General features: G+C 46.8%; 2 non-coding genes across 2 annotated transcripts; both read right to left on the bottom strand.

Moving 5' to 3' along the window:
• Positions 1 to 1042: 1042 nt before the first annotated feature.
• On the bottom strand, positions 1043 to 1114 carry TRNAE-CUC (transfer RNA glutamic acid (anticodon CUC)). The gene has a single exon. It is a non-coding gene; the product is annotated as a tRNA-Glu (tRNA).
• Positions 1115 to 11154: 10040 nt separating this feature from the next.
• TRNAM-CAU (transfer RNA methionine (anticodon CAU)) lies at positions 11155 to 11227 on the bottom strand. Its single transcript has one exon. It is a non-coding gene; the product is annotated as a tRNA-Met (tRNA).
• Between the last annotated feature and the right edge of the window lie 495 nt (positions 11228 to 11722).

The following is an 11722-nucleotide window of genomic DNA, read 5'->3' as shown; positions in this document are numbered from 1 at the left end:
TGCTCCCTTTTTAAGGGAATAAAAGATGATTGCTACCATTCTGAGAAAGTAATGTTGAACCTCAAACTCCTGCCTGGTGGGCCAGACGGCCAAGCAACCAGCACCCACAACTTCTACCACCTTTTGTTTCCAAAATAGCTCAGCCCTCAGTGTGTTGAGCCTTTCTGAAAATCTGGCCAAAATGTTTATTGCCCAAATGGGAGCTGAGTTCTTCTGAAAATCTGGCTCTAGGGGTGGGGGTGAGACCTTCTGAAAATTCTGGCCCATGTGTCTGGAAACTCTAAGAACCTTCAGAACTTTTATCTTGTGCTAGAACCTGATGAGAAAACCTTCCTTCTGTCGAACTCAGCAGAGATTTTCTCATTGACTTACAATCACAATGTTTCATCTTGATCCCAGATTTAGGTATCAACAAAATGCATTGATTGTATTTTTACAATTAGTGTGAAACAAACACGCCTAGTTGGACAGAGGGATAGAAGTAGGTCTGCCACTAAACCACATTGCCTTTCATCAGTGCTACCTGAGCAAGCTAGAAACCAGTGGCCAACAGGTGAAAGGCCCATCGTCTATGCTTAGAACACGACAGCAGCTAGCCCTCAGGAATGGAAGAGGCTAATGGTCAGTTTTGCTGAGATGGTTACTTCCAAAGATTGGTATATAGAGTGGGATGAAAGTTTTTTGAGTGAATATTTTATTTGCTGAAAGAATTTGGTTGACCCCAAATGATTTTTTGGTTTTGTTTCAGCAAGAAAACTGACATCTTGGGTCAACCTGAGTGTCTATTACTGTTGTTACAACATTGGTTAGGCTAGCTAGAAAGGGGGAACAAGAATTTGCACCTGTCTATTTGTGGACAACGAAGTGCACAGTGGAAACATGCCCATATTCTGCTCCTAGTCAATGGGAAGCTTTGATTTTGATATGGTCTCCAAAGCCCTTGCCAAGATCACGTAGAAGATGGAGGAGTCAGGGAAAAACCGTCAATTTGTTCAAATTGCAAGAGAAGAATAAATTAAGGTGTTTTGCTGTAAAGTCACTTTTCCCTGACTGGGAATTGAACCCAGGCCGTGGTGGTGAGAGCGCCAAATCCTAACCACTAGACCACCAGGGAGAAGATGGGGCTGTTGTTCTTCTCAGCTGTGCTACACTTCCCTAGGCTATTTTCTCTCCAATTTCTGAAGCTGCTCCTTTGTCCATTCCCTGAGCGGCTAAGAGCAGAGCGGGCAGGAACCCCTGTGCTCAGGGTCACAACCTGAGCCCAACCCAAGCCACTGAAACAAACTCAAATGATGCGTCAGCTTCCTCCACTAGGATCACAGAGCAACACAAAGAAAACCCAGGAGGAACAATCCTCCTCTGCCTTCACTGACCCCATTGCAACCCTCTCAGCAGCCGACCTGGACATTGAGCTGACAGGAACTTTGGCATAGAGAGCAAGGGAGGGAGTTTGCTCCCCCTCTTTGTCAGCTGATTGCATTCTGACTCCATGTAACGGGGCTCTGAGCTTTGCCATCTTCTGAATTCTGTGTCCTAACTGTGATCATCCGCCCTTCCTTCAGTTACTTTGGGTTCTGCTGTTGTTCACCATTTCTGAGTGGAGATTTTAAATCACGGCTGTTTCTTTGTTAGCATGTCATGGGCTATTAGCAGTAGGAGGAAAAATCACTTTTTGTAGTGGTAAACAGGGTGGCCCATTTCAAACAGTTCTCTGTGAGTTCAATCCTTGAGGGGGCCATTTAGGGATCTGGGGCAAAAATTGGGGATTGGTCCTGCCTTGAGCAGTGGATTGGACTAGATGACCTCCTGAGGTCCCTTCCAACTCTGTGATTCTGTGAAAGGACATGTCAGAGGGCAGGGGACTTGACAAAGCCCTGGCTGGGATGATTTAGTTGGGGTTGGTCCTGCTTTGAGCAGGGGGTTGGACTAGATGACATCCTGAGGTCCCTTCCAACCCTGATCTTCTATGATTTTAAGGCAACCACCATCTTTTCATGGACTCTGTATATATCTCTTCCTGCTGTATTTTCCACTCCATGCATGTGATGAAGTGGGTTTTAGCCCAGGAAAGATTACGCCCAAATAAATTTGTTAGTCTCCAAAGTGCCACAAGTCCTCCTCATTGTTTTTGCTGATACAGACTAACACGGCTACCACTCTGAAAGGAAATCAAGCCACTAGGCAGGCGGAAGAAGAAGCGGAGAGGGATGCGGTGGGGTAAATGAAAGCAGAGGAGGATTGTTCCTCTTTTGTGTTCCTCTTGGGATTCTGATGGAGGAACCTAAATCATAATTCGAGCTTGTTTCAATGCTTTTCCTTGAGCTCAGGTTATGAGCACAGGGGTTCCTTCACTCTCTGTTCCTGTCCCCTCTGAAATGGGGAATGGACCATTTCACAGAATCATAGAATATCAGGGTATGAATGGATTTCTTTAACTGGAGAGCAAGTAGCCTTAGAAAGCATAGAGGAGCTGAACCAAAAATCCCTACATTACCCCCCCTTATGGTCTACTGCAGGGATAGTCAACTATTTTTTGTCAAGGTCCAAAATCTCTGTCAAGATACGATCAAGGTCCAGACTCCAGAGAAAATAATTTTATTTACTTATTATTATGATTTTTAAAAAGATTTCAGGGTCCATTAAAAATTTCTGGCTGTCTTGAGTTGGCCCATGGTACACCTGTTGAGTACCCTTGGTCTACTGGTTAGGAGTCTCCTTGATGCTGCCTTGGTTCCATCCTCAGTCAAGGAAAGAAACTTCTCGACACAATTCTCCATTCAGTCTTCACTGCAAATTAAAAAAAACCTCAGAACTTTCACCCCAATAGCTTATTATCTGGCCGTTTTCTGCCCTGTCCTGTATAAACACCAAAAGGGGCCTTTTTAAAAACCAAAGACTTTGAGATGGGGGCGAACTGGCTGACTCCAGCTGCCTATCTCTATTCACTTGTGTGCTGAATTGAATGAATCTCTTTGGATATACAGCAATCGTGAAGCATAAATCTTCTTCAGTGGATATAGTAGAAGCAATATTGCCTAAATAACACCTGGCTTTTTTCAAAACCAGCAATAGCCACGAGAGGTCCCAGAATCATCTGAGATTGCCTCCAGCTGACAAAGGGCCCATTTTTCAGCTAGGAATTCAACTTCTTTGTTCCCTTTTCTCTGCTTTGAGTCTCTTTCCGCTTGTCTCAGGTAGTGTGGCGAGCAAACGCGCAGGTGGGTGAGATAATATCTTTGACTGGGCCAGCTTCTGTTGGGGACAAAGACAAGCTTTTCTGGGACCTGCATGGCTACAACTACATAGCAAATGCTCATAAGCCATGAATTAGTTCTTCTTTCACACTGGAATGCATCACTTTTGGTGTGACACCAAGAAATTATTTATTAGCCCGTATAACCATTTCTTCTCCACATGTTGAGATTATCTTTTGACTGTAATGCCATCCTGTATTAAAATTCCAAATGGTCAATTAGCAAGCACCAAAATAAAGAACAGCCAATTATTAATCTGCCTCACCCCTAGCCTTGCCCAGGATCTCTGCATTGGTTTAGAAAATATTTTCGCATAGATATTTGCAAATTGGGAAGTTTTAAATTGTGTCAGCTTCCGTCTAGAAAGAGAGAGTGGTAAGCTAAATTGCTCCAACAGCGATTTCCCCATCTATGTGAGAGAAAGAATTAGAAAGAAGTAAGGAAAGTGAATCCAAGGTAAATGATTCTGACCTTTCCTTTGAAATGCTCGGTGCAATAAATCAGTGAATATTCCCATAAGTAAACTCCTGTAAGTGACAGAAAGGAGGGCATGGGAAAAGGCTGTCAAATGTTGTGTTAAACTTTAATTCATGAGCAAAATTGTGTGGCCATTAAATTACAACCCTAAAATATCGTAAAAGGAAAGAAAAAGGAACAAAAAGTGTGGGAAATACGGGTGTATTTCAGCAAAGGACTTGGAATGGAGGAAGACCAAAAGTGATCAGTCGGGGGAAAAGGCACTGTTTTTGCCTAGTTTTAAGTCAGGGATATTTTGCGTGTGAAGCAAACTTGATAACCACCACACTACACTACAATCCATTGCAGAAACCAGTTGTGCCCAGCTTTGGATGTCCCCTTCTAAGGCTTTCTCAGCTGCCAGTGTATATCCGCTCCCTCAGTTCCCCTTTGAAGAACAGGACAACAAAGAACTTACTTTCCAAACTCAGACAGGCATCAGAAAAGCTGCAATGTCTCATCCAATTTGCCCTTCTCACAATGAGGCCAAAACGCAGGCAAATCTCGTAAGCAAGAAACCTCACATCCACTCCACTTCTCCATGGACATTTCCCTGCCAGCTCCTCGGGAGCAACCAACAAGACAAGAAACCAAAATGCAGTAAAATCAAGGGCACGTTTCCCACCACAGGTTTCACTGACTGCGAAGGGTCATGTAGAAATGTTTTGCCTTTTCATACCTGAAGACTTGGTTATTCTCTCCTTCCCTGAACTGGAATGGAAAGCGAGGAGATAGGTGTGAGAACAAGAACTCCTAAGCAAAGGAAACAAGGCACCCAGCATATAACCCATCAGCAGGAGATTAAAACCTGGGCTACACTACACAGTTAGGCCCGCCGACAGCATTTTACGTTGTCCTAATTACCTCACGGTGCACGCTACAGCCTTGTCCCATCTATGTAAGTGCCCTGCTACACCCACATAGTAACTCCAGCTCCTCAAGAGGCACGGGGATTGTGTTGGGGTCCTTAGGACAACCCAGTGTCTGTGTAGACACTGCCTTACTCACAGGGGCTGCTGGCTGTCTTGCCAATGTCATGGCTTCCGGCTGGCTCCCTTCATGGCTGCCCTCCGCTCCCTGATCCCAGCGGGGCTGCACCTGCCTGGCTCCTCGCGGGACTGCTGCACGAAAGCTCCCGGCTCCCAGCGCAGGGAGCCGAGAAGCCTGAGCACTTGGCCCCCGCCCCCACTCCTGGCTGGGAGCAGGCAGGCAAGAAGCCCAGGTGGCCGGCTCCCACTCCAGGGAGGAGGTGGGGAGTCAAGAGCCCAGGGGGCAGCTGGGCTCCCAGTGGGCAGCTGCGCAGAGTGAAGAACCCCGTTTCTCAGCCCCCCCACACTGCCCCTCTTCATTCGGTGGAAGCACTCCTGGTGAAGACACACTCCGCCGACAGAAGGAGGGGAGTGGGGACAAACTCAAATTAAGCTTCCGCTTCCTCCATCACGATCACAAGAGAAACTGAAAGAAAACTCAAGAGGAACAAGCCTCCTCTCCTTTCATGCGCCCCCATCACAACCCTCCCTGCTTTGTTTTCTGCCTGCATTTCCTTTTGAAACTGCAATGGCTGCTCCAGAAAACGGTCATGTCTCTGAATTCACAGCAACATCCTGAGGATGATAAAAGTATGAAAGAATTCATGGTCCTTTATGACATAATAATAATAAATAATAATTAATACATTATTATTTGTATTGCAAGATTAATCTTTCCGTTTTGCAGATTCAGCTCCACATTGATTCTTGTTGCTCTTTGCAATGTATCTATCTATCTTGGCAACAGTATTTGCTGTTGTTTCAGGTGGAGCACTCAGCGTGTTACGTTTTTCTGACAATCTGTGTCTCGAAAATTCTAGCCAATATGCCTGGAACTTCATAGAATCATAGAATATCAGGGTTGGAAGGGACCTCAGGAGGTCATCTAGTCCAACCCCCTGCTCAAAGCAGGACCGATCCCCAATTTTTGCCCCAATCCCTAAATGGCCACCTCAAGGATTGAACTCACAACCCTGGGTTTAGCAGGCCATTCCAAGAACCGTCAAAGTATGAAGGAATTCCAGGTCCTTATTTATATTACCATTTATCAGTCGTTATTATTTGTAGAGCAAAGATTAATCTTTCATTTTTTTAGATCCAGCTCTACGCTGATTCTTGTTGCTATTTGCCATGTATCTATAGCTATCTAGCTATAAAGGCAACCGGTTTTTGCTCTTGTTTCTTTGTATTTGTACACTGCAACTTTTCAGCCCAAGCCACATGACCCTGATTAATGTGACACCAGCCAGCCATGGGTGATTCATTGCACTGTAGACATATCCCAACGTTATGTCTCCACAGCGATTAAAACACCCAGGGCACCTGTCTCAGAGCCCGGGGCAGCTGACTCAGGCTTCTGGGGCTGCAGCTGCAGGGCTATAAAATGACAATGGAGACAGATGGGCTTGAGCTCAATCTCTGAGGTCCCATGAGGGGTGAGGGTTTCCAAACCCAGGCTTCAGCAGGAACACCAGTATCTGCACCCCACTTTTCAGCCCCACAGCTTGAGCTCCAGAAGCCCACATCAGGTGACCCAGGCCAGCCCTGCTGCCATCTTTATCCCGGGAGAGAGAGACTCTACGGGGACGTCTCCATTGCAGTGTCAGCCCAGGGGTGGCAGGCTGTGCTCAAAGCAGCACCCTGGAAGCCCCATAGTCACCACTCTCATAGAATTAAGGTACGATTTGTACAGAGTCGGCCTGGTGAGCTATCATTGTAAAAGTCGTGATCTGTTGAAGGCTAATACCTGGGTGGATGGTGTGCGCTAGGCTTGTCTGGGAAGTGGTGGAGTTTTGCTCTGGGTGCGTCACTGAAATATGTGATGAGGCTGGGAAATGGCCACCGCCAGCCTTTCCGGTGTGACGCTGGAGGAGCCAGACTCGCTGCTGGCCCAGTGAAGGTATCCACGCTCCCAAGGACTCTCCCAGGAACCGTGTACAATGCGGACTCCTCCGAGACAGCCCGGAGACAATGGACACTGCTTGACTCACATCAAGGCAGAGGAACTTCCTAACAAGTTGGAAGAAATTATGAAAGAGGGGAAGAGACGTCATGACTTGGCCTCTCTCCCCCGCAATTCAACACCTTGCAACACATCTGGAGGACAAAGACTGAACTGAAATAATTCAGAGATCAGAAGAGAAGAATAATAATCCATTCAAATCAACGTCCCCAAACAGACTAGTATTGGTTTCTCAGGAGAAAACTTTCCATGTGGGGGATTTTGTTTTCCCACTCAGACCTTGCCAAGGGAAGCAGAGAGAAAATCTTTGACTTGCCTCCTTCAGAACGCTTGGCCTAGACACTCTAGCTGTGGGTCACTGTCGTGGCCTTGCTGAGAACAGGGGCATTTTAATAATTTGCAGAGGTCCCAGGGTGTTTGGGGGAGATTATGAGGCTATTAGCTTTTGAGATAAAAGCTAAGAAATACAGAACGAGACAATTCTTTCATACATCTGGCCTTTAGACATATTTCATTTAAAGCAGGGGGTCTAACATGCTGTGAGAAAGTGGAAATGTTGGAAGCTCAAATAATTCAGTTTTTTCTAGGTCTTGTGCGTGTGTAAATGGCACAACATGTTAATTTATAAGCACATGGTTCTTAATTTCGTTAAATATATTGTGGTGTGTTAACTATATCAAGTGGGTTGTACAACACAATGACTTTTCCATGCGTTGCCCAAAACATATTTTTAGTATTATTTACATGCACCGAACTCCTTGAACATAAAGTTGTTTATTTCATTCCTGTGCAGTGTGTTGGTAGCTCAGTTAATTGAGTTTATTGTCACTCTGTGTGTGTGTGAGGTACAACATGATAATTTAGTGATGCTGAAAACGTTCCCTTCTCCCTCCGGAACTGCCTTGGAATCACCTTCCCTTTGTAGATTAATCTACTCCTGTCAAGGTTCCTCCCCCAGTCTGAACTCTAGGGTACAGATGTGGGGACCTGCATGAAAAAAACCTCCTAAGCTTATCTTTACCAGCTTAGGTCAAAACTTCCCCAAGGTACAGAATATTCCCCCCGTTGTCCTTGGACTGGCCGCTACCACCACCAAACTAATACTGGTTACTGGGGAAGAGCTGTTTGGATGCGTCTTTCCCCCCAGAATACTTCCCAAAACCCTGCACCCCACTTCCTGGACAAGGTTTGGTAAAAAGCCTCACCCATTTGCCTAGGTGACTACAGACCCAGACCCTTGGATCTTAAGAACAATGAACAATCCTCCCAACACTTGCACCCCCCCACTTTCGTGGGAAATGTTGGATAAAAAGCCTCACCAATTTGCATAGGTGACCACAGACCCAAACCCTTGGATCTGAGAACAATGAAAAAGCATTCAGTTTTTTACAAGAAGACTTTTAATAAAAAATAGAAGTAAATAGAAATAAAGAAATCCCCCCTGTAAAATCAGGATGGTAGATATCTTACAGGGTAATTAGATTCAAAAACATAGAGAACCCCTCTAGGCAAAACCTTAAGTTACAAAAAAGATACACAGACAGAAATAGTTATTCTATTCAGCACAATTCTTTTCTCAGCCATTTAAAGAAATCATCATCTAACACATACCTAGCTAGATTACTTACTAAAAGTTCTAAGGCTCCATTCCTGGTCTATCCCTGGCAGAAACCAGCATACAGACAGCCCCAGACCCTTTCTTTCTCTCCCTCCTCCCAGCTTTTGAAAGTATCTTGTCTCCTCATTGGTCATTTTGGTCAGGTGCCAGCGAGGTTACCTTTAGCTTCTTAACCCTTTCCAGGTGAGAGGAGCTTTCCCCTAGCCAGGAGGGATTTCAAAGGTGTTTACCCTTCCCTTTATATTTATGACAACTCCTGTGTCTGTATGAGGAAAATATGGTTTCTATGAAAAAAACTCATTGTTTATTTAAAAGGACTGACACCAAACGGCCACAGTATGGGGATACAACACCATGAGTAAGAACAGGAGGACTTGTGGCACCTTAGAGACGAACAAATTTATTGGAGCATAAGCTTTCGTGAGCTACATCAGATGCATGCAGTGGAAAATACAGTGGGGAGACTCCTATACACAGAGAACATGAAACAATGGGGGTTACCCTACACACTGTAACGAGAGTGATCAGGTAAGGTGAGCTATTACCAGAAGGAGAGCCGGGTGGGGTCGGGGGGAACCTTTTGTAGTGATCATTGGAATTAATTTGCAAACTGGATACAGATAACTTAGGCTTGAATAAAGACTGGGAGTGGATGGGTCATTACACAAAGTAAAACTATTTCCCCATGTTTATTTCCCGCCCCCACTGCTCTCACATGTTCTTGTCAACTGCTGGCAATGGCCGACCTTGATTACCACTGGAAATCAGAGAAAAAAAGACGAGAGCAGAGTGGTTTCTAGACACCCACCCATCCATCTAACACAGACACACAGACTTTTCTAAGGCATTAACTTTTCCTTCTCCTTTATGATTCTTTAATGCCTCTGGAAATACCAATTCCTAGAGGCCCCTTTCACAGAGCAAACAACCACAGAGCAGTGAGAAAGCTGGGGGCTGCCAGGTTGTTGAGGGCAAGTCTTGAAAGGGATGCCCAAACAATCCAGCTGGATCCCCGGCAACCAGATGTGGGGATTAGCTGCACAGCTGTGGCTGCTGCTCTGAGGAGAGTGGCATAAACTACCTGCCTGTGGATGCAGCCCACCAGCTGGTTCTCCTGGGGCAGATGGTGAGTGGTTGGGCAGGGATGGTGCACCGGCTGGGGTCTGAAATATGAACAGGGGTCTAAGGAACCTCAGCATCACAGTCATCAGGAGTCCAAGCTGCTTGGGGTGAGCTTGTGGGCAATGGCCCAACTGGATTGTTTGTGCATCCCTTTCGCCACGTCCCTTGTGATCCACCAGGGCTTGCAGCACCATGGAAGAGTACCCCTTGCAGTTTATGTAGTGGCCGCCCCGCTGTTCCGGGGCCGAGACAGGGATATGCGTTATGTCTATCGCCCCGCCGCAGTCAGGGAACCCCAGTGCATTAAAGCCATCCACACTGGTCTGCACATTTCCAAAAGTCACGACCCTTGATAGCAGCTGATCAATGATTGTGTTGGCTATTTGGATCACAGCAGGCCCCACAGAAGATTTGCCCACTCTAAACTTATTCCCGACTGATCGCTAGATGTCGGGCGTTGCAAGCTTCCGCAGGGCTATGGCCATTCACTTCTGAACTGTGAGGGCGGCTCTCATTTTGGTGTCTTTGCACTTCAGGGCAGGAGACAGCAAGTCGCAACGCTCCATGAAAGTGGCCCTTACGCATACAAAAGTTTCTCAGCCACTGGGAATCATCCCACACCTGCAACGCGATGAGGCCCCAGCAGTCTGTGCTTGTTTCCTGGGCCTAGAATTGGCGTGCCACGGCATGAACCTGGCCCAGCACCACCATGATTTCCCAATTGCCACACGCCGTGCCATCTTTGTCCATGTCCTCATCAGTATAGTAATCGCACGGTCGTCGTTTCCTCACCCCGTTTTGCAGGGACTGCACATACTGCTGGATAATGCGCGAGGTATTTACAATGCTTAAAACTGCAGCGGAGATCTGAGCGGGCTCCATGGCGCCTGCACGGGTAATCCTGGAAAACGGGCGCGAAATGTAGGAGAGCAGAGTGGCAGGGGAAGAGTTGCTGTTTGGTTCGTGGTAGCCGAAGAAAGGCGGGAAATGGTTGTCTTCCGTGGTTTTCACGGAGGCGGGAGCCCAGGACAGACAACCCGGAGAAGCTCGGAAGCGTGGCACCAGTGGGAGAGCAGAGTTGGAGGCAGAAGAGTTCGATGAGGAAGAGAAAGAGCAGATAGTAGAGATTACATTGGAAGGGAAGAGGAAATGAGAGGCGGATTCATAGTTGCAGGAGAGCAAGCGGTGCACCGTCTGCTGAAAGCAGTACGGCGTCTGCATGCCAAAAAGGCGTGAAACGATTGCCCGCCATGGGTTCCTGATGACACGCACCAGAAACACCCGCAAGAATGTTTTTGCCCCATCGTGCACTGGGAGCGTTACCCAGAATTCCAGTGGGCGGCGGGAACTGCGGGAACTGTGGGATAGCGACCCACGGTGCACCCGCTCCGACGTTCAATGCTAGCCTCGGTACTGTGGATGCACTCTGCCCAATTCATGTATTTTAGTGGGGACACCGAAGCCTGAATGTCTAAAATAGCTCCCGAAATTTTGAATCGAATAATTTTGAACTAATTTCATACTGTAGACGCACCGTTCGAAAAGTCTGTGTGTGTGTGTTAGATGGATGGGAGGGTGTCTAGAAACCACTCTGCTCTAGTCTTTTTTTCTCTGATTTACGTTAGAAAATCTAAAGCAGGGAGCAAGAAGAGTTGCCTTCTCTGAGGCTTGAACTCAGGACCTTCAGATTATGAGACTGATGCACTGCCCGCTGCGCTAAGAAGGCTTGGAAGAGCTTTAGGCTCGGTGCTTATAGAACCAGCTGAGCAGCGGGGAACCAGCTGAGCAGCAAACAGCAGGACTTTGCCTGGGAGTTCACCTGGAGTGAGCCCACTGAGGCTTAAACCCTAACGACTTCTCTGAGGAATTACTGCATCTCCGGAGGAAGCTCATAGTAGGAAGGTAATATGGATGGGGAGTGTTCAACTGTTGTGACCTGCACTGGATGTGCCATCTTTGTCTTTCTTACAGAGGACAGAAGCGACTTTGTCTGTACAAAGTGCAAGCTGGTCTCCATATTGGAAGAGAAGGTTCAAGGTCTGGAGCAACAGGTATCGACCCTGCGTTGCATAAGAGAAAATGAAGATTTCCTGGACAGACGTCAGGATATGCTTCTATGGGCACAAGGTTCTGAAGATTCAGAGCAGGCTGCGCAGCAGGGACAGGAGGACTGTGAAGAAATCTGCCAACATGTGACCTCCAGAAGAAGAAGGGGGAAAGT

The sequence above is a fragment of the Lepidochelys kempii genome, unplaced genomic scaffold, assembly GCF_965140265.1.
Source record: "Lepidochelys kempii isolate rLepKem1 unplaced genomic scaffold, rLepKem1.hap2 scaffold_69, whole genome shotgun sequence".
Classification (NCBI taxonomy): domain Eukaryota; kingdom Metazoa; phylum Chordata; order Testudines; family Cheloniidae; genus Lepidochelys; species Lepidochelys kempii.
The sequence above is the reverse complement of the archived record's forward strand: the minus strand, read 5'-3'. Positions and strand labels throughout refer to the sequence as shown.